The sequence below is a fragment of the Marmota monax genome, unplaced genomic scaffold (assembly GCF_021218885.2).
Source record: "Marmota monax isolate L192 unplaced genomic scaffold, Marmota_monax_Labrador192_F-V1.1 WCK01_AAM20220418_F8-fsc00048, whole genome shotgun sequence".
In the NCBI taxonomy this organism is placed as follows: Eukaryota; Metazoa; Chordata; class Mammalia; order Rodentia; family Sciuridae; genus Marmota; species Marmota monax.
This window is the reverse complement of record NW_026694895.1, coordinates 7,351,483-7,374,256: the sequence shown is the minus strand read 5'-3', so window position 1 is coordinate 7,374,256 and position 22,774 is coordinate 7,351,483. Positions and strand designations below refer to the sequence as shown.

At 37.3% G+C, this 22,774-nt stretch overlaps 1 long non-coding RNA gene across 1 annotated transcript in view; it reads left to right on the top strand.

The window, feature by feature from the left end:
- The window catches only part of LOC124080895 (uncharacterized), a 33,524-nt gene extending 10,961 nt beyond the window's left edge, over positions 1-22,563 (top strand). The window contains exon 3 of the long non-coding RNA XR_006847893.2: positions 21,973-22,563. This is a non-coding gene — a long non-coding RNA (uncharacterized LOC124080895). The remainder of the gene's footprint in view (positions 1-21,972) is intronic.
- The last annotated feature ends 211 nt before the right edge of the window (positions 22,564-22,774 follow it).

The window sequence follows — 22,774 nt, the reverse complement described above, 5'->3', positions numbered from 1 at the left end:
TTGGCTGTTCAAAACATTACATAGTTCTTGATATATCATATTTCACACTTTGATTCAAGTGGGTTATGAGCTCCCATTTTTACCCCATATACAGATTGCAGAATCACATCAGTTACACATCCATTGATTTATATATTGCCATACTAGTGTCTGTTGTGTTCTGCTGCCTTTCCTATCCTCTACTATCCCCCCTCCCCTCCCCTCCCCTCCCCTCTTCTCTCTCTGCCCCCTCTACTGACATTCATTTGTCCCCTTGTATTATTTTTCCCTTTCCCCTCACTTCCTCTTGTATGTACTTTTGTATAACTCTGAGGGTCTCCTTCCATTTCCATGCAATTTCCCTTCTCTCTCCCTTTCCCTCCCACCTCTCATCCCTGTTTAATGTTAATCTTCTTCTCATGCTCTTCGACCCTACTCTGTTCTTAGTTACTCTCCTTATATCAAAGAAGACATTTGGCATTTGTTTTTTAGGGATTGGCTAGCTTCACTTAGCATAATCTGCTCTAATGCCATCCATTTCCCTGCAAATTCTATGATTTTGTCATTTTTTAATGCAGAGTAATACTCCATTGTGTATAAATGCCACATTTTTTTTTATCCATTCATCTATTGAAGGGCATCTAGGTTGGTTCCACAGTCTTGCTATTGTGAATTGCGCTGCTATGAACATCGATGTAGCAGTGTCCCTGTAGCATGCTCTTTTTAGGTCTTTAGGGAATAGACCGAGAAGGGGAATAGCTGGGTCAAATGGTGGCTCCATTCCCACCTTTCCAAGAAATCTCCATACTGCTTTCCAAATTGGCTGCACCAATTTGCAGTCCCACCAGCAATGTACAAGTGTACCCTTTTCCCCACATCCTCGCCAGCACTTGTTGTTGTTTGACTTCATAATGGCTGCCAATCTAACTGGAGTGAGATGGTATCTTAGGGTGGTTTTGATTTGCATTTCTCTGACTGCTAGAGATGGTGAGCATTTTTTCATGTACTTGTTGATTGATTGTATGTCCTCCTCTGAGAAGTGTCTGTTCAGGTCCTTGGCCCATTTGTTGATTGGGTTGTTTGTTCTCTTATTGTCTAATTTTTTGAGTTCTTTGTATACTCTGGATATTAGGGCTCTATCTGAAGTGTGAGGAGTAAAGATTTGTTCCCAGGATGTAGGCTCTCTATTTACCTCTCTTATTGTTTCTTTTGCTGAGAAAAAACTTTTTAGTTTGAATAAGTCCCATTTGTTGATTCTAGTTATTAACTTTTGTGCTATGGGTGTCCTACTGAGGAATTTGGAGCCCGACCCCACCGACTGTAGATCGTAGCCAACTTTTTCTTCTATCAGACGGTGTGTCTTTGATTTGATATCAAACTCCTTGATCCATTTTGAATTAACTTTTGTGCATGGCGAGAGAAAGGAATTCAGTTTCATTTTGTTGCATATGGATTTCCAGTTTTCCCAGCACCATTTGTTGAAGATGCTATCCTTCCGCCATTGCATGCTTTTAGCCCCTTTATGAAATATAAGGTAGTTGTAGTTTTGTGGATTGGTTTCTGTGTCCTCTATTCTGTACCATTGGTCCACCCGCCTGTTTTGGTACCAGTACCATGCTGTTTTTGTTACTATTGCTCTGTAGTATAGTTTGAAGTCTGGTATCGCTATACCGCCTGATTCACACTTCCTGCTTAGCATTGTGCAAACATACTTCTATAAACTACTATACTGAATAAATGCTTGTGGAAAAACTAGTAAAGGGGTGTTCAGCACCTAGAGAGCTGATTTCTTCCAAGCCGGTAGCCAAGTAAAATAGAGCAACAGGGAAATAGGAAGTTTACCTGCATTGAACTCTTTTATAGAGACTCTTTTGCTGATAGTCCTAAAGTCAATTATGGTGAAGATTTCTGGAGAAGCTTAGTTATGATTTTCTGTGGAGGAGGAGGTGCCACTACAACTTCATGTTCTAGAGGGTTCTTTGCACATTTGAATGGAAGTGTCCCTAAGGAGGAAAATAGACTTTGATTTATTAGTTGATGGTAAGACCCACCATTGCTACCAATAGCACCACATGGCTAAAGGTGAAGAATGCCAGGTCAGACCCCAGGGTTCCCTGGACTTGAGGAGCTAACACTAAAGGGTGACTACTAACCCCCAGGTCACAATTCACCCATAAGTTTGGATCTGTGACTTACTAATTAAATTGGTCTGTAACCTAGACAGTGTCTTGAATAGTAAGCAACCAATTAGAAGCAGGATAGGATGATCGAGGAACATAAAACACTCCTCCTTTATCGTCCCACTACTTTGTTTTTGGGGTACTGAAAGCTTCTCCAGATTTTTCTCAAATTTACATACTATATATCAGTCTACTCTGCATTTCTAGGATTAACTACCTGGAGGGACAATTTCACTCCCTCTAATACAACTTATTCTTAGTCATCAGATTTTTCTTCCTGAAGTATTGCATTGTCTATATTCTTTATTGATTAAAAAGTATCTAGTGGTTCTTATTCCTTACTGAATAGAGTCCGAATTCCTTGGTGAGGTATACAAAATCTCTACAATACTGGCTCAAGCTGCTTTTCTAGTCTGAGCTTCTACCTTTCTACCCATCCTCCCTAGATTTATCCATGACACCTGCTGAGTGTTCCTTAGACTCCTTCTTTCTCCTCTTGGCTCAAAATATTCCAGCTACTAAAAGTTATGCACTTCCTTCTGCCTGTCATTTGAGGCCCATTTTCAATGCTGTCTCCTTTATGAGGTTTTTCATGGTCAAACACCTGGCAACCACAAATCAGATGTTAGCTCTTCCTTAGTAGGTTTCATTTAAAAATACAATATGTCATATATTAGTTTGTATTTTAATAGCAAAATGATCAAGCCACATACTAAACATATGCTTCTTGAGAACCTAAGCCATGTTTTATTTTTCTTTATATGGTTTATTTTGCTTAGTGCAATAGGGCTTATATAAAAGGAAATGACTCAATAATTTAAGAAGAAATCAGTATTTGGAATAATGAAAATGTTTTGAATTTAGGCAGAGGTGGTAAGTGTGCAATATTGTGAATGTATGAAATGACATTTTATTTTTCTCTTTTCATTTTATGTTATTTGAATTTCACCTTCATAAGAAGAATGAAATAATTATTAAACAAATTCTTATATCTTTCTAACATTTATCTGGCTAAATGGAATAACTTTCTCTCAGACATTTTACATTTTACCAATATGAGCAACATAAATATAAAATTGTGTTTCTGAATCCATAACATGAATACGTTCCACACTAACTTCTTCCAGTTTTTTATTTCTTGATCATATTACTTTTGCATAGTGGTGGTTCCTGTTGGACCCTTACCCTTTGATAGAGGTAACTGGATGGCTTTATTTTCTATATCCCTCAAGGATGATTTAAGCTCCATCGGCCTCTGATCAGACTATATGAAGGAGAAGTTCATCTAACATAAATACTAGAGAGAAAAGAGGTCAGAGGATATCCACATCTCTCCTTAGTCTAAAAGTTCATGGACATGTAAGGAACTTGCTCTTAGCTATGATTGCAAATCCGTGTCTACTACTGACTCTCCTTAATATAAATGCATTTTTGAGAGTGTTTTATCATGTACCACAGAAGAAGACCATTTAACATGACATTTGAACAAAATAAGATGGCTGAAACAAAGATTTTTAGTGGAGTCACTTCATCTGCATTTACCCTCCAGCCATCCGAATGATCTGCTTTTGAATATTGAAAGAACTGATAAATCCACAGGTTACCAATCCAGTCTCTCCCTTCTATAACATATCCTGAAAAATGTCACCACATTTATTTTTTCTTGTACACTCCCTTACTCAGAAAAATCACTACCTACTTATTATTTACTCTACCCATTCTTTTTAAATCTCCCTAAGGGATTCTAATGTGCTACTGGAGCCAAGAACCACCATTTTGAATATTCTTCCAGGGCAGAGGTGCAGTATACATGATAAGGAGAAAATTGAGCCTTTTGAAGTGATGTTTGCAGATGTCTTAAATATAAGAAAAATACAGCTTTTACTCTCTGATTACAAGTGGAAAAAGAGCCTCCCAATCAACCCTTGCTAGTTATGGTTGGTTAGGCATCCTGGGCCTTTTATATCTAGTTCTGGCAAAGGCAACAGCAATGTAGTCTTTTGCAGGTTCCTAATGGTGTCCCTGTAGGCCACCATCTCCATTCTGTTTCTGGACATCCCAACCTTGCCCCTTCTTAGGGGACAAGACCTCTGAGAGGCAGATTTTCAAGAGTAAGGTTTTATTGGCTTATAATCTTTCCCTTGCAGAAAGATGACCAGGAAAAAGAGTTTTGTCAGTCACAGCTACTCACAGGCTCTTTCCCCCAGGGCAGAATTAGGTAAAATTTATGTCACCTAGTCCAACTGTCAGAATGTCTGTCCCAACATGAAATAGGGAATCTTGAAAGATATGAATGATACTCCTGCGAGTAGCCAGAGACAGCTGGTACCCCTAACTCATTTTAGGAGGAATTGACGTCCAAGTTTTGCACAAGGCCTAGGGTGGGCTTTACCAGAGCACTTTATGACTGTGCTTTTGAAAATGTTTCCCTCTAGTCATCATTGTGAGGTAATGTATTAGGTAATGTCTTGAAAAATGGCCAGAGGGCTGAAGTGTCAGCTTTCAGCTCACATACCTGAAAATAACATTGTTGGTTATTATTTTTATACAACAATATATTTGGAATGCCTCATAAACAGAAATTAATAGTGACATCTCTGTCTCTGTATTTAAACACTGCCCTATCAACAATAATGGGAAGAAAAGCCTAGGTCACTAACAATGCTTCAGAGAAAAGTGTCTCTCTCACTACATTCAGGGTACATTGCCAGTCCCTTTGGCCTCAGTCATCAAAGCCAACTTGAGTTACCCAAGGTTCAGTAAAAACCATAGAAAATCCCCAATCACATTTATTTTTGGAGCTAAAACTTTAGTTCCAAGGATTCACACAAAACACATCACCGTAACAGCATAAAGCAAAATCATTTCATATAACTCAAAGTTCAGCTGTACAGTCTACCCTTAAACTGGCAGGACATTGGTATATTGAAATCTCAAATTTCCACATAAGAATGTTACAAACAGCTGAGTGTGCATATGTAGCAATCCTATCAGGAACTTATGATCTAAGAAAAAGTCAACTTTCTTTCAATTTATCAGATTTCATACCAACAAGGCACCCTCTTCCCAGGATGAAAACTGGTTGAATTTTTAAGATTTCTTGTTTAATGGTGCAGCTCTTACACTTACCTGTTGGCCTGTATTCACTTCAGCTTTTGAAGATTGCTTGTTCATCTAGAGTTGCATACCACAGCCCAGCTGAGAAAAACGTCAATCTTAGTTCTATTTCTTCCAGTATCATTTCTATCATATTCAATATCACAATTAGCAGGGAAAAATTTAAAGGTTTATTTTTAATCTTTGCAAGACTAAAGTGCAAAGAAAATTCAGTATTTCTTAAGAGAATATTGTAAAATAACTAATCACATTTTATAAGAGTGGCAGCCTCTTTTCCGTTTTGTCTTTTATCAGAATTTCCCAGAAGTATATAGAGAAATGACTTGGTATCTTCCACTCAGACTACAAAAAGTTAGCAAAGAAATGAATAGATCACTTTGAAACAATGTATATATTTAATTCATTTATTTTCTTTTGAACCATATATGTGTGATCCAACCCAGCTTTTTAAATTTTAAGGTCTTATCAATAAATGGAAAGACAACTTAATATCTGTACAGTGTAGCAAAAAAAATCACATGGATTTGGATAGGTCATGAGCATAAATCACTCCAGCAAAGAACTTAAAATGCAAAGTTAGCCACTTCTACAGAATAATGCCTTTTAGATTTTAAAAACCAAATATTATTAATCAGTAAAGTACTAATTAAGCATATACCATGTATAAAACAATATTCTATCTATTAAAAAATGTCAGGTAATATCACTATTATCCCTGATGCTAGGCAATTGAGACCTAAGGACGTAATACATTCTCCTACACAATTAATTTCCTTGGACCCTCAATAAAATTGTGATCATTTTCCTATATGAGATTGATCAAATTATTCATTTTCACAAATGTTCTTCTGCTAAATGTTAGAAACTAGATGGTACTTTTTGTTTTATCTCCATTGCTTCATATAGGAGCTACTTCATATGAGGTTATTAATCTAAGTTTATTGAACAAAACCATTCAAAAAGTGTATGTATAATGCATACATGTATGTATATATGCATGTATACATATGTATAATAAATACATAGACACATGAAGCTTTATATACATATATAGTTTGATATGCACATATAATTAAAAGGCAGTAAATGACAAATGTACTGTAATCTCTCCCATGCTGGTGTTAAGAAAGCAAGGACATTCTCTATTTGCTCTATGTCATAGTGTAAGTGGGTAACCTGCAAAATATATGTGTGGAAATGGTTCGATGTACATTTTAAGTGATTTTCCAGCACAACAATATCCTTTAGTCCATTTTTCCAGGTACACTTCAAGAATTTTCCAATGAAGCAGATTTTAGCATTCTTGTTTTTAGTGAGGTCCTCCTATAAAGACTAATGAAAAGAAAATAACTTCCATCTAAATATATGTTACATGGAAATGTACAATAAATTATGTGATGTGATATATATTTTTACTACCTGATTTACATATTCTGAGGTCCCAAGACTATAAAAGTCTATGTTCTCCCCCCCCCACACACACACCCCAGTATGCTTGCAGACAAATGTCCTTTAAAAGTTGCTCATCATGGGAATGGAATGTGCTCAAAGATCAGCTGAAAGTTCTAGAAATGTGAGGCTTTTGCAGCTGTGGCTCTGTGCTTAGTTTCTGCAGGAGAATATAGGCTCCCTTCTGGTCATGCAGGAGTTCTGATGGACTCACCAGGGAATACAACAATACTCTCGGCCCTGACAAAGCTCATTCAGGCTTTAGTCAAACGGATGCAGGTGTAAAGTCATAAGAACATCCTTATTTATATAGCACAATATAATCTGTTTCCCACTGCAAATCTTTGAAGTAGGCAGAAAAGATCATTGCCTTCAGGCTATAGAGAAGGAAAAAAAAAACTTTGGGGATGTTTTGTGGCATATGAGTTTCCATAGTAGGAAGGGATTAAGTTGGAAATAGGATCTAGTATGGGACTCCCTTAGGTCCTACTGCTGTCTGGCTGTGTGACCCTCTTCAAGTTCCTCAAGCACTCTGAGCTTGAGCAGCTTCATCAATAACAGAAGAAAAGACTCACAACTTTGTTCTGAGAGTGAAATAACATGTGAAAACAGTTTTATTAGTAGAATAGCATTGTTCAGGAGTTGATGTAGGCTTACTCTCTTATTTCTCTCCAGACAGTAACTATAGCTCCCCCAAAGCATCCAGTTATAATAAGACTTATACATAGCCCCTTATCTGCAATTTCAAAACCCCCAGAACTCCAAAATCCAGTTCTTCTAAACTTATTTAAGCAGCAAAATCTTATGTGAACTAACAGACTTACTTGTTATCCATTTTTCCTTATTTAGTATGATTATTCATTTGTTTTACAGCTGATATATCAATATAATTATAGGGTTATGAATGACTGACTCATACCCATAGCAGCTATTCCACAATAATTGCTAACAGAGTAGATTATACTCCTAGAACCCAAACATCCTGTATCCCAATAATTGCCTTGGAGATTGGATTTGTAATGCGGAGTGGAATCCTGCTGATCCAGCTTAGAGAGCAGACTGCTTGATGTGGGGATGTGACATTCTGGGTGAGGACTATATGCATGACAGAGGTTCTGGGGTCAGTCATATTGGATAGCCCTATAGATGTCCAATGTTCCAGTCCTTATTTCATCTTCAACTACTGTGACCTTTTAATGGCTATTTTTGAAGTAGCATGTCCAAGCATTAGAAGAAGCCACAATGGAAAATGAATGAGCAAAGGAAAATGGATGGTTGATACAACCTGAGTCTGAATCCCTGACCAGCTGTGTCCCTTGACATGTTTATCAAGTTTTTAAAAACTTCAGCTTCTCCTCCTTATAGTGAGAATGCAAATGGTTTTGAGGGTGGTGGTAAGTTTTAAATGGTACAGCACATGGAGAAGTGCCGCAGTGACTCATTCATACTATGTGTCCAGTAAAAGTTAGATCCTTTCCCTGTTCGCTTGCTGGCATTCCTGTGGTGTTTCCACAAACAGAAATCTGTACCATAAGGTTCTTTGTAAAGGTTGTCTTCAAATAGCTGATTTGTTGTTATTGTGGCTGTCAATTAAAATAGCCAAGGATTCTTATTTATTTTTTCTGAGTCACAGTCTAGGTCTGTGCCATTTTAAAGTCCAGAAAGTTGAATTAGTTTAATTCCACTATGATTCTGCCAAGCTATCTTTTTTTTTTTTGGTAAGAAAACAAACTCTTTTAATAATGTATGAGGTTTATAATACTGTGAAGTGTCTCACAGTTTGCAGGAAACAGACCAAAACACCCAAAATGATAAAGTGTGTTTATTGTAGGTCAACTAATTACATTTCTTAGACCTGGAATCTATGAAATTTGATGGTGGGCTTTAGTCTGTGGGGACTTCCTGGGCACATGTCACCCCTTGGCGGTGATTCATTCTGATGTTCTAAAGGCTGGAAGCTCATGACAATAGCATATGAGCTTGGCATGCATAATTCACTTAGAATTTTAAATGGATCTTGAGTCAGAAAGTTCCCCCTGAAGTTAGATTACCACAAGGCATACATTTACAAGGGGGAGATTCCCTCCAGTGTTTAAGATTCTCTCTTAAGCTGAGAGAACTGGACAACAGAGTCATTTCTCAGACCATCAGGAGGCTCACAGTGAGGGGCTGGACGTCACACTCAGCTTTATCTCCTCAAATGGAGGAAAATGTACAAAAGGAGGCTTGTGTATTCCCCCACTGAGGTCAGTGGGGAAGAGAAGGATGATACCATTAATGGCCAATAGGAAGATAGTCATCACAGGATGAAACCAATATCACCAGTGTGGCTCGAAGGAAATCCATGCCAGGCACCAAAACGTAACATGTGAATAGGATAATTTTTATAAGAAAATGCTATATGAATGTAAAAGAGCTTTTAGAAGAACAAATGCATAAGCCATAAAGGAAAATATGGCCAAATTTACTACATTAGAGTTTAAATTATGTAGAAGAAAAGGTATAAAAATAGCATAAGGCTAGTTTTATAAAAATTGAGAATTTAAGCTGGGTGTGGTGGTGCATATTTAAATCCCAGTGGATTGGGGGATGAGGCAGGAGGATTGCAAGTTCGAGACCAGCCTCAGCAACTTAGTGAGGCCCTAAGTAACTTAGTGGAACCATGTCTCAAAATAAAAAAAAATAATAAAGGATTAAAGGACTGCGGACGTAGGTCAGTGAAAAAGAGCCCTTGGTTTCAATCCCCCTTCCAAAAAAAGAAAGAGGGAAAGAAGAAAGAAAATTATGTATTAATTTAATATGTTTACATTTTTTGCATATGTCCTATATGTGTGTGTGTGTGTGTGTGTATGAGTGAGAAGACAAACAATACACCTTCTTTGTATTTTTTTTTCAGTAGCACTTTAAAATATGCTTGTAAAAATATTCAGAATTTGCTGGAGTTACTTCTGAGAATACGTAAGAGAAATGAGGAAAGAGAGAAAACAGAGGGCCTCAACTATATCTGAAATATTTCATTTCTTTAAAATTTTATTTCTTTGAAAAATAAACAAGAATGGCAGATGTGTTTGTACTCAAAGGATTTGCATAGCAGATACACAGGTGTTTGTTATTTTAGTGCATTCTTGTATGTTTGAAAGATTCTGTAATACATATTTAATGTAAAAATACTATTCACCTGATAATTCCCTTCGTGTCTATGTGGGCAATCATAGGAAAGAAGGAAAAAAACATCAGAGTCCTAGGGATTTTTTTGCATCATCTACGATATGGATCAAAGACTGATTCTCTGTTACTTTATTTATTTTTCCTAAGTTTTACTTAAGAGGCAACATGGGGAAATCTTTACCACTGATGGACTCCTGCTCTCTCTCTCTCTCTCTACATTGGAGTAGCACAGACGATTTCTGCCTCCCCACAGCTGTCTTCTACAGCTCTATAATGTATGCTTTGTTTCACTTCCTGCCCCAATCTATACATCCTGGAAGTCCAAAGGGCTTCCTCCTCTGAGTCCTGGGATGGGCTGGGGCATGGCAGTATGGGCAACTGTCACTAAAACTTGGCTGCAGCTGCTGCTGCTCTGACACTGGAGAATGTGCACTATACCAGCATGTGCCACTCTTCGATGCTAAACAGCTCTTTTCAGTCTTTTAATAGATTCTTGGGGGAGGAGGAAGTGGAGGCTGAAGTTCACTTTATTCATTTGTGTGCCTGGCTCAGTCAGATTGGCATCTGGCACCAAGCCTACGGTTTTGTCAGATGACATTGTTTTCTGTTACCCCCACACGTACGCACATTCAAATGCACACACAGTACAAGCTCAAGCATATGTCTCTGTGTCTGCAAGTTACACTGCACTGGCCAAAATCACATTTAGCCACACACTGAGGTATAAACTGAAAATGCACATTCTTTGACATCTATAAGCACGAACAGTGAGGTTCAGTTGTTTTGGTTGTTGTTGTTGTTTTAAGATGACAACAGAATGGAAGGAATAGGTGAAACTTTTTTCAACTGATTTCTGCTATTGTTGGTGAAAAGAACATGTGTATCACAATAAGGATGGGTTTATACAATTCTCTCACACACAGAGGTATTTGAATCTTTTTATGAGAACCTCAGTGGACAAGTAATGGAACTAAAACACCCAAATCTCCCCATTTTTGAATTTCTAAAGATGCCTACCATTTATGAGGAATCTTACCTCTTCTTCCATCATAATGTGGAAGACTAAGTTCCCAGAACTCCTTAAGACCTGCCCTCTCACTCTCTGCAGTATGTCCAGAAACTTCAGAATTATTGAAGCCAAAGCCAGGAAGCTATGGCCTTATGGGTCAAATCCAGCCAGTTTGCTGTTTTTGTAAATAAAACTTTATTAGAACCTAGTATTGCCCATTTCTTTACATATTGTCTTTTGTTGGTTTTACATCACAATGGCAACATTGAGTACCACTGACAGAGGCCATATGGTTTGCAGAGCCCAAAAAACTTATCATCTGACCCTTTACCCCCCCCCCCCAAAAAAAAAAAAAAAATTCAGCCTACCCCTGGGCAACAGAATCCTATGGGCTGGAAGAATGACTAGATTACATATTATGGCCAAGAGACAGCAGGTCAAAAAGATGCTCACATTCAGTTTATGCCAGGCTTATCCTTATAGCAAGTGGGTAGAAAAATTAGATATCCTGTTTAGCTATTTTTTTAAAGTTTACAAAAATCAAAGTAGTATTCTCCAAAAAGTGGTCCTCTTACTGATTAGAAAATGATGCCTGCTATTATCACTCTCCTCAACAGAACCAATAAAATAGTGCAGGACCTTAATTTCTCTGTGACTCATCCTCTTTGTTTAAGGTGTGACCACTCCCCAGACTTGTTATCCCACACCCAATGGCCAGGCACTCTGAAGACTATGACATTGGCATGGCCCAGAGTGTCTGGGAGGCTGACAACACATTGCTAATTATGTGTTCTTTAGACGGAAACACTAACAAGCTTCCCCAAGCTCTGGGTCATATGTCCATCATAAGTGACTGAAACTACAGTCCATTTTGTCTTAGAAGGACCTCAGGCAGAATTGAGTAGGGTGAGAAGACAAACAATACACTTTCTTTGTATTTATATAGCTCCATGACTTCCAAAACCACTTGAGTGATCCAAGTCATAGGAAAATGACAATTTCAAAGAGATCCTAACCTAATTTATTATGCATGCTTATTGTATACAAGACTTGTGCCTTCCTTATTCAGTTTGTCTCAGCATCTCAGATACTGCATTTACTCAATGCCCTATTTCTAGGATGGCTTGTATTAGTGAAAGACACTATATTGTCTCAGTGTCCTATTTATAGGTCAACCTAATTTAATTTTAATAATAATAAAGCATATATAAACCCTAGATTATGATTTCCAACCCATTTTAATGTACTTCTGTCAATTTCACTGAAATATTCACAGAATTGAAAACTTGGGGCTTAATGGGTTAATGATGTTGGTTGGCAGACTGACTGTACCAATATCATATGCACAAGATGTATTTGGCAAAGTTAACCAGCCCTGAAAAAATTTGTTCTGGATTATTATTATTTTTCTTTTTAAAATATATGTCTGTTTTGTGGTGATGGACTGACTACAAGCCAGGAGACTGGAAGTTACATGACTCAAGGCAAGTCAATAATCTCTTTGGATTTAACTTCAGAAAAAGAGTTTGGACTACATACCAAGAAAATCATATTCCTAGTTTAAAATGTGTTTTCACAAGTGTCATTATCCTATGTTGCTACACTATGATTTTAGATGAGTCTTGAACCTCCAACATATTTAAACACCATTCAAAATGCCAGAAACAGCTTGGCAACCCTGGGATCATCTTGAAATAGCTGGTTAAAGTTTGATTCTTATTTTCCTCTGTGCTCTTCTTTATCATCATAAAGGTGTTGCACAAGCAACAGAGTGCTCTAAAGTTTGGCTTTTCTGTTTTCTGCTACTAACCTATGCTCACTATTTAACTTGTCCTCTTTTAATACTCTTTGTAGGCTACCAGCCTTGGTTAGTTGTGCTATTGGCCTGATTGGAAGAAAGCTCAGAAACACTGGCAGATGTTATGAAAATATCTCAAGCCTCAGTGCTCTAGCATTGCTGAACTAAAGCCTGAATTTCAGGACTATAAAATGTCCTATAAGAGGTTAGGCATTTTCCTCCTCTTCCACTAGAAATGCTCAGCTAAATGGCTGTGATGTGTTCCACCTGGCTGCTCTCTTTCCCAGGCTGCCATGTTATCCTGGTGGGGTCCTTGTGGTGCAAACCTCAGACTCTGGTTTTCATTTTCAGAATTCCTGTGCAGAGGGAATCTGTTTCTGACAGGGTGGGCATAGGGGTGCAGTATTGTGGATCACAGTGTGTATTTTTTGGGTGAGCCTGTGGGATGCCTAAATTTGTACCACATTAAAGTGGTTTATGGTATGTAGAGGGGTTCCTAGGCACTGCATCTAGGCCTTGCCAAGTTGCCAAATGTTTTCTCCAACCCCAAGTATATAGTCAGGCTTGGATTTCCTCTCCTAATATTCTCATTGGCTGCATGGGTACTTCTGTGGAAGTGTGTACCTGACTGGTTGTACAGAAGTATGGTTGGCATAAAAAATCTATTGGAACAATGATTACAGAAAGATATAAGATTTACCTGCCCAGCAGCTGAAGGTTTTATGTGAAAAGAAAACAAAATCAATTTCCAACTCAGTTTCTTTTCTAGTAACATTCTGATAGTCAATCAAGCCATCCAATCTTATATACTTAGGGACTTTAAAGATGAATTCTGGTGTTTCAGAAGTAAGGTATGGGGACCAAACATCAGGAGATGCTGAGGCCTAGATAAAAGCAAAAATTAATCTGAAAAAAAATTACTCATATATCTCTTCTGATGAGTTAGTTTATTTTATATGCCCTAATAAAAATGTTGCACATGAGTTAGAAAATAATAAGTTGAAGTGCACACATATAAGTTTTGAGGACATTCTTGAGTTACCAAAAAGAATGTAAGTAGCACAGAAAGATATTTCTGAGAACAGCACTTAAGTAAACACCACTGTATTGGTTTTATAAGCTTTCACTTAAGGATGATGGTTTCCTGATTTGTTAGGACTCAAATAACATTCATCTGTTTCAACTAAAGTTGCTGCCTTTCATTTTCCTTAATGTTTTCTGATATTGAGTTTCATTCATATTTGTATTTTATTTGGAGAAAAATTTCCACCAGTAAAAAACTGGAAAAGCTTCAGGTTAGGTTGTCCCTGAGCATGCTTATGGCCCTGGTCTTCATGTCTGCATGTGTTACTTGGATCATCTTCAGCTATCTGAGCTGATATGATAACATGGAAAAGGAATAAATCAGAGAGAGAACAGAGTGACATACACTACTCATTTTCTACATAAATCCCAATTCCACCCTATTCCACCTTTCCTTGCTCACAGAATCGTGACTTTGTTTTAATGTTTGGAGTGGATTCAGAGATAGAGACCACCTTTGATCAAAAGCAAAACTTGACCCATCTATGTTAAATAAAGGAGTCTCAATTGCTGGCCAGTCACCGTCTCAGGTGTAGATATATGCTCTAACTCTGGGCATTACAGAACTAGAATCTACAAAGAGAATCTGGAGAAGACTTTCTTTGACAGAGAAAGGAATGCAAATTCTACATTAGGGGCAGCCAAGTGAAATTACAATGTGAAGATCCTTGTTCAAAAAGAAGATTAAAAAAAAAAAAACTTCTTTCTTCTTTTCAACCATTTCTCCATCTCAATCTGGTTCTTATTTGCTATGTGGGACAACCTCTATTCTGGAGCCACATCCTATAACTCAGCATGCAGAGTACACCTTACTTTGACCCTGATACTTCATATACCTACAAGCTGACCCCCTGTAAAGACACAGTGTGGCAGCAGCTGTTCAGAAGCTTGGGGAAGGAACAGTCTAGAACTTCAACCTGTAAGGAGATTAGGCAGTACTGCCCATGAGTTGAGGCTCCAAGCCCTTGGCATGTGTTCATCCATCATATTTCACTTGCAAAACACAAACTTCATGATGCTGACCACAGAGTATTAATGCCCAAGCCTGGGGCCCTTCTCACTCTGGGGTCCAGTAGGAATGTACTGCTGACATGCCCATCAAGCTGGCCTTGTGTTCACATCTGCATGTGTTAGTTGGACTGGATTCAGTCATCTCAAGACTATAGGAGACACATGTCCAAGTTAGAAAAGAAAGACATAAAGCACCTGTGCCCTTGACATTATTAAGCTACTAAATTAATCAGCTCTGGAAACTGCCTAGACTCAAAAATCTCATTGTATGAGGTAATAGACCTCTCCTTTTAATGGCCACTTTTTCTTGGGTGTTTTATCAATCACAACTAAAAGCATTTCAGTTAGTAGGAAAGGTCACATTGGTGAAAATGTCTACAAAGGCAGGAAGGATGAAGCTGGAGGATTCTGGCTAATTGCAAATGTATGGTGAGTCACCTAGATGATGCTCTTCCTGCTCTTTCCTGGCCACTCTGCTGGACATGGGAGGGCCAGTATGTTCTTTGGAACCAGAGAATAGACAATGCCCTCTCACTCCACCCCCTCACATTCCTCCACTCAGTAAGCTTAACAAGTTCAAGTAGGGCAAATGCAAGCAAACCACAACACAGAACTCAAACACAACACCCACATTGATCTTTAGATGTATAAGAATCAATATGGTAGAAAGAGGTCACTGTGAGCTTAAGGGATGGCTTGAGGCAAAGTTATAAATTTGATGAGGCTAGGCTTTGAATATATTCCCCCAAAATTCATGTTTTGGAAATTTAATCCCTCAATGCAACCAAGTTGAAAGGATGGACCTTTAAGAGATGATTAGGTCATGAGGGCTCTGCCCCCATGATTGGGTTAAGCCATTACCACCAGACTATGTTAATTATCTCAGGAGTGGACAAATAAAAGCATGAGTTCATCCCCCTTCCCTACATCCCCCCTCTCTCTCTTTTCCTCTTTCTCCTGTGATGCCTTCAATTATGTTGTGACTCAGCAAGAAGGCCCTCATCAGATGCAGTTCCTCAATCTTGGGTTTTCCTTTCCCCAGAACTGTGAGCAAATAAACCTCTATTGTCTATAAATTTCTCAGTATGTGGTATTTTGTTAGAGTAGCATGAATTGACTAAGACAAGTGAGGTTTGTTCGGGGCTCATGTACTTCCCTTATAATGTACAGTGTTTTAACCTGCAGAAATTATCTGCTAAGCAAATATCTTGGGTTTTGTTCTTGGTCATTCCTGATTATGGAGATCACTAAACTTGACAGTATCATTTACATGAAGAGTTGGCTGACCAGTCCCTTAATTTCCTTCAAGGGTTTGAGATTTTTCTAATTATTCACTGCCCAATTCCTGTCCCTCTTACTGGGTCAATGGACCTATGGGATCTCAAGTTCTAAATCCATAAAACTCTACCTTGAATTTTGGAGTTAGAAAAAAAATAACACCCTCTGGGGAAAAGAGCTTCAGGGAAATCTAGTAAGAGAAAAGGGTCTTGCAGGGTATGGGTGGGATGACAAATCTGGGAAAAGGCCATTCTACCGAAGACATCAGCAGGGGCACTCTGGGGTATCCACCTTCACCTAAGAACTGGGATGTAGCCCTGAGGAGCAATTTCTTTCCCTTTCTCACAAATGGTTAGGCACTAAGCACACTTCCTGAACATTTCTAGAAATAAGCATAGGAGTCTATAAATGATGAGCCACTCTTCTGCTTATAGAATTTGCATCAGATTAAATATTAACTACCACCACCCCCAATTAGTCATCCAGGATCTCAGAATGTGACCTATTTAGAAATAAGTATAATTAATTAAGATGAATGAGGTCTTACTAGAACTCAAGTGACCCTAAATTCAAATGTCCTTTATGAAAACACACAGAAACTATAACCAATTTGAGACAAAGTCAGAGGCTAGCATCACACTGCCACAAGCCGAGTCATGCCAAGAGCCACCAGCAGCTGGAAATGCCAAGAGTTTCTGTCCTAGAAGCTTCACAAAGAGAGTGGCTTTACCAACACCTTGATTTGGGGTTTCTGACCTCCAGAACTACAAGAGAATAATTTATGTTGGTTTAAGCCACCTAGTTTGTGGTAATTTGTTGTGGCCATTCTAGGAATAACACACAGGTGAATTACAGAAGTTATTGTTATTATACCACCATGGAATAATAGGGCTTGAAGCTGATCACGACTGGGCCCTAAATTCCATTAAGAGACAATGGAGGAGGAACTTCTTCAACAGAACGTCCACCACTGCAGCTCCAAGGAACTTTCTTTGTAGTGTGAGCCCATGAGGTAAGAAGAGTTGGATGGGATGCTGTGTGCATGCCCATGCATGCTCTGCTTTCTCCCATTCCTACCTCTTCATCTCAACCCTCTGCCAAACATAATTTGATGGATCCCAAGGTCTTCCTGTTTGAACCAGTTTTTTTTCAGTGATATCTGACAAGAAGGCCGAAGCTGTTGAAGTTTCCTCCTTGCTAGATTAGCAGCACATGGGTGAGCCAAACTCATACATTATTCAGAGGGGAAAAATGTGGGCTCTGACTGAACTTAGAAGGAATCAGCAGCTCTTCCAGAGGAGAGTGCCCTATTGTTCTGCCTCACAGAACACAAAGAGCAAGTGGCATTCCTTACGGCATAGCTAATGGGGTGCACGCAGACGCTGGGATGAACTGGCCAGCAGACATCTTTCATGAGCTCTGAGAGCCTGTGCAAAGTGACTTACTCCTAATGACATGAAGGATGTTCAATTTTTTTCTATTTATGTAAGGTTCCAACTCAGTGATACTTAGGGCAGAAATTTCTGTAAAATAAAATGATGCCATCAGCTGGGCACCGTGGCTCAGGTCAGTAATCCCATCAGCTTGGGAGGGCTGAGGCAGAAGGATGGCGAGTTCAAAGCCAGCCTCAGCAAAAGTGAGGAGCTAAGCAACTCAGTGAGACTCTGTCTCTAAATAAAATACAAATAGGGCTGGGGATGTGGCTCAGTGGTCAAGAGCCCCTGAGTTCAATCCCCAGTACCCGATCCCTTCAAAAAAAAATGGTGCCACCTACAAGCATATATTTATGAATGCTATCAAGGGCCCCTTGAAAGAGGCCACCAGAAAGACAAGGTTGACCTTTCTACCATTGTTGCAGGTGCTTCTCTGAAACATGGATGGTGTTTCCTGTACCATAGAACAAGAAAAGAAATTGTTGTGAAATTCAATTTTTTTTAAAATAAGATTCATATCACAAGTGTTTCCTGGAGACGAGAAAAGTATTTTCCAAAAATAGGAAAAGTAAACCCTGACCAAAAGAGTTAAGTAAAGGTTCAAAGGGCCTTCAGCTCAGAGCATATGCAAAGGTTCTGAATTAATTCCTAGTAAAGGCTCTATAAGAAACAAAAATTTTTATAAAAGTGAAATGCTGCTACTACAATCTTCCTGAAGTCTCTTCAGTCCTACTTTATCATCCAGGCTATCTGAGTAAATCTTGGTGTGACATACCTCATTTAAAAGTTTGCCTGTAACTGCCTACAACTCTTGTTCACAGAGCATCACAGGCATTTTTTCTGATTGTTGTTGTTGTTGTTGTTATTATTATTATTTTAGCTAAATTGCCAAACAAAAAATAAACACAGGTAGACAGATCCACTGGCAGAGAAGAAAACAAACAAATACAGAAAAAAAATTGTTGGAAAGCAGAGAAGATAGATGGACCTAATAATGAGTTCTGGATCCAGAACTTTTCTCCAAGATGGGAGATGCTGGAGCTCTGATGTGGAACCAAGAAGATCAAGGGAGGGGAACTCTTAAATAGGGGATTTATCAGGAATGGGCCTTCACTAGCACTGGGCCGTCACTGATGCCAAAGCTTGCTAGATCATGACATGACAGTGTTTTCAATTAATAGTCAGTCTTTAGGTTTCACAGTAGAATTATTTTCCCAATTCTGTCACATACTGCTTCCTAGGATAGCTTAATGATTACACTGGAATTTTTGATAACCAAAAACTTTGGCAACCAGTTTTATCATGGTACCAGAATTTACAAAGTTGGATGGAGGGAAGGAAGGCAAAAGCAGATGGATAGATCACAAGGTGAGCAGTATATATATGGTTATTATTTGATTTAATGCAATAGTATACAAAATATAAGTTGAGGTACATTAGAAGCTTTGCCAAAACAACATCATAGCAAAACTGTTTTGTTTTGTTTTTTTTTTTTTTTTCCAGTTTTTCAGATACTTGTACCTTATACTCTTCAGGGATTTGAATCAATTTACATTATTGGAGAAAATACCAATGACCAATAAAGGAAGCAAGTAACAACATGGAAAAATTGCTCTTTGAATATTTGTAAAACTCGGTTCTCTGAATGTGATCTTTAAAAACTGAGGTTAGAAATATACCATGATAGAAATAGGTCAATTAGTATTGAAAGACATCTAATATTGCCTGCTATTTGGAAGTTAACAACCTTGCGTTCAATCCAGCTGCCCAGGATAGGATACTTTTCAGCAACAACAAAAAGTATTCTTTTAGTTAATATTATTCAGTTCGGTAACTTGATAGATTGTATTGTGATCAAACTGATAATTTACTAATCAGCAGTGTTTATGGATTAGAAAATACATTATATTTCAATTTATTCAATTTTATATAAATACAACCAGAAGCAGAGAACTTGCCTGTAAATATGGTTCTTACCCAGTAAGAATTTTCAAAATTCTGTTAAAATGAATTTGATGTAAACAAGTTTTATTAAACCTCATGTTTCTTCTTTTCCTCATGCCATTCATTTAGCAATTAATTATAATCAACATTCATAATTAGCCTTGCTTTAGTCTTATTTTTCCAACTGGGTTATAAACATAAAATTACAGACTCTTAGATTAGAAAGGACTTTTTTTTTTTCCTCTCCCTCCTGACCTTCCTTTCCTCCTCCTTCTTTTTTCCAGTACTGAGGACTGAACTCAAGGGCACTGCACCACTGAGCTACATCCCCAGCCCTTTTTATCTTTTATTTTGACACAATGCCTTGCTAAGTTGCCCAGACGGGCCTTCAAATTGCAGTCCTCCTTCATCAGATTCCCAAGTACCTAGGGTTACAAGTGTGTGTCACTGTGCCCAGCAAAAGGACTCCAAGTCATTCTTCTAATACCTGTCCTCAATATAAGGAATAATTTATATTTGGTTTTAACAGTTGCTTGGAAACCTGAAACAATTGCCATCTTTTGAAGGTAAAATATTTCATTATTATTCCAAAAGCAAATAATATTTTTTTAACTAATCAAAATATCCACCAGATTTTCCAATATCCCCCAGTGGCTGTGCACACTGTATTGTGGTGAATCAGTACACTCTTCTCCAGCTGGGTACAGCTAAGCAGAAGCAGGTCTCCTTGTTATTTACTGGGATACCACCTTGAATTACCAGGCAATGCAGATTTTTATCTTTAAAATGTTACCTACAACACAGAGAGTAATCCAATATTTGAGAAATATGAAGCTGAATATAAAATTTTCCCTATTTCATTTTGAATCACATGATTGAATTCAATGTGAAATAAAAGATCTGTTGAGACTCTGTTTTATTTTTAAAATAGCTAATTAAGATGATAAATAATACATCTGTCAGTGAAATTGTCTTATATTTTGGGTTTCTTTCTTTCTTTCTTTTTTTAAATTTTTAAATTTATTCTTTTTAAATTTATTCTTTTTAGTTATATACAACACCAGGATATACCCTGACACTAACACAAATGTATGGAATTCACTTTGCTCCAATTTGAATTTCTTGTAGCACAGAAATTCTCCATATAATGCATCTACTTGCCAATTATATTCTTGTAATACTTAAATATGTATATAAGCAAATTATTAAGTAGGCAATTTCTGGTCAGTAATACATTTTAAATATCTGGGAAGAGGAACATAGAATAAATTTTAAAAATGAAATTAGCATATATTTATTTGCCCCATGTTACCAATGTGCTCAACAAATAACCTAAGAAGAAGGAGAAAAAAAAGTGGAAAAAGAGGAGGAGGAGGAGGAGGAGGAGGAGGAGGAAAGAAAAGGGAAGAAGGTGAGGAGAAAGAGGGGGAGGGAGAAAACAAAAAGAATTACCTTGTTTATATTCACATTTTGCTGGCAAATATTTCTAAACAGAATAAATTGATCTTCCATAATTAAATCTTCTTGATTACAAAGATAGGAAACTGATTGTTAAAGGAAGAAAAATAACAGCAACTGTATTGATAGTCAAATCTGATTTTAAAAAACTACCATTATCTTGTAATAAGTATTGCTGGTGTTTCATATTTTAGAAATATAATTCAACTCCTGTATTACTTATAAAAAGTTAATAAAAATTATCTATAAACTTACTTACACATACATATAATCCTTTTAGGACCATCAGAATTTACCTTTCAGCATTAGGAATTCCATCATCCCATTAAGGGGGAGTCTTATAATAAGCTTATTATATAGAGTATATCTTGGAGACTAGTAACATTTGGGTCAACTACATGAATCGTTTCAATTCACCAGATTCTCCTTAATAAAAATCTTTAGCATTTCTTAAGCATAAATTGTATTTGCAATTCAATCATTCATTAATTTTCACATAAATTTTTTTCATGCATTTTATTAAATTCCTATCATGTTCCAAGTTCTCTATTACTGATAACTAGGAATTTAGGCAAGATTAAAACAGATTCAGAGTCCTTCTTATGAATATTTTTATTAGGAAATATGTTCCCCAAATTAACCAACTATCTTCAAGCCTCTTCTTTAAAGTCATGTTGAAATTCTAAAGCTGAAATGCATTTTATTGTTTCTAAACTAAGAAACAGTCATTATCAGAATTCTATATACCACTTATTTTTAAGAACACATTGGACTTTCTAAGTTTTATTATGCTTTTAAGTTAACTACTTTAGATAGTCACAAATAAAGTAATGGTCAAGTGTTTAATCGCTATAGTTCATGAATTCATACCTATTCTGTACCACTTAGTAGCTCTCTGATTTTGATTCCTGACCAAAGTACTCTATCATATTTTATCTGTGAAAGAGAAATGATAATGGTATGTATTTAGCAGGATTGTGGGGATGATTAAATACTTCAATAGATGTAGAATAGTTCCTGAAACATGCTAAGTTCATAGAAGTATTTTTCTTTTATTTTCTGCAGGTTAGTTCATGGAATGAATGACTTCAATAAAGTAAACACACACAAGATGCAAATGAGAACTACTGGCCTTGGTTCAAGATGACCTGAGTTTGAATCTTAGTACTGCCACAGAAGGGTTCTGGCAAGCTGGTCAACAAAGCTTACAATGCAAAGATCCGTCTCAAGTGCCCATTATTTTCTCCTTGCAGATCCTCACTTGGTTTTTGCTATTCTCATAACAAATGTAGGAATTGTACTACATGGTTTCTAATACTCTATACACCTCTAAAAGTCTGCAAAACTGTGATTTGATCCTGATGGGTCCATAATTCCAGACTTGGCATAGTTTTTGTCTATGAACCACTTGGTTAGAAAGGCATTTTTTTCAAATGGTACCAGAGCAGTAGACATCACTGCTTTCCCCATTATATTGAAGGAGACTCTTCTGCATAGTTTCTTCTACAAATTAAAACAAGTCAGTAAAAGGCTTTCTTGTTGGTGAAACGAATTTTGGCTTTTAGTCACCCATTCCAAAGGATTCAAAATCATGGACTTGGAACTATTTTGAATAAGGAATAAAATGAAACTGTTCTGGTTTATTAAATAAAATGACTGTGGAATATGCATAGCATTTTTTAAAAGTTTTTAAAAGTGATTTTGTATTTATTACTTTATTTTATCTACCTTAATGATATTTTCTCAAAAGAGTTCTTCACTGGAAACCTAAGAGTCTAGGCTTTCTAATCATTATATAATTGATCTATAAGGAGCAGATCACATATATTTGGGTCACCTCACTTCTCTGTTGCACTTATAAGCATTT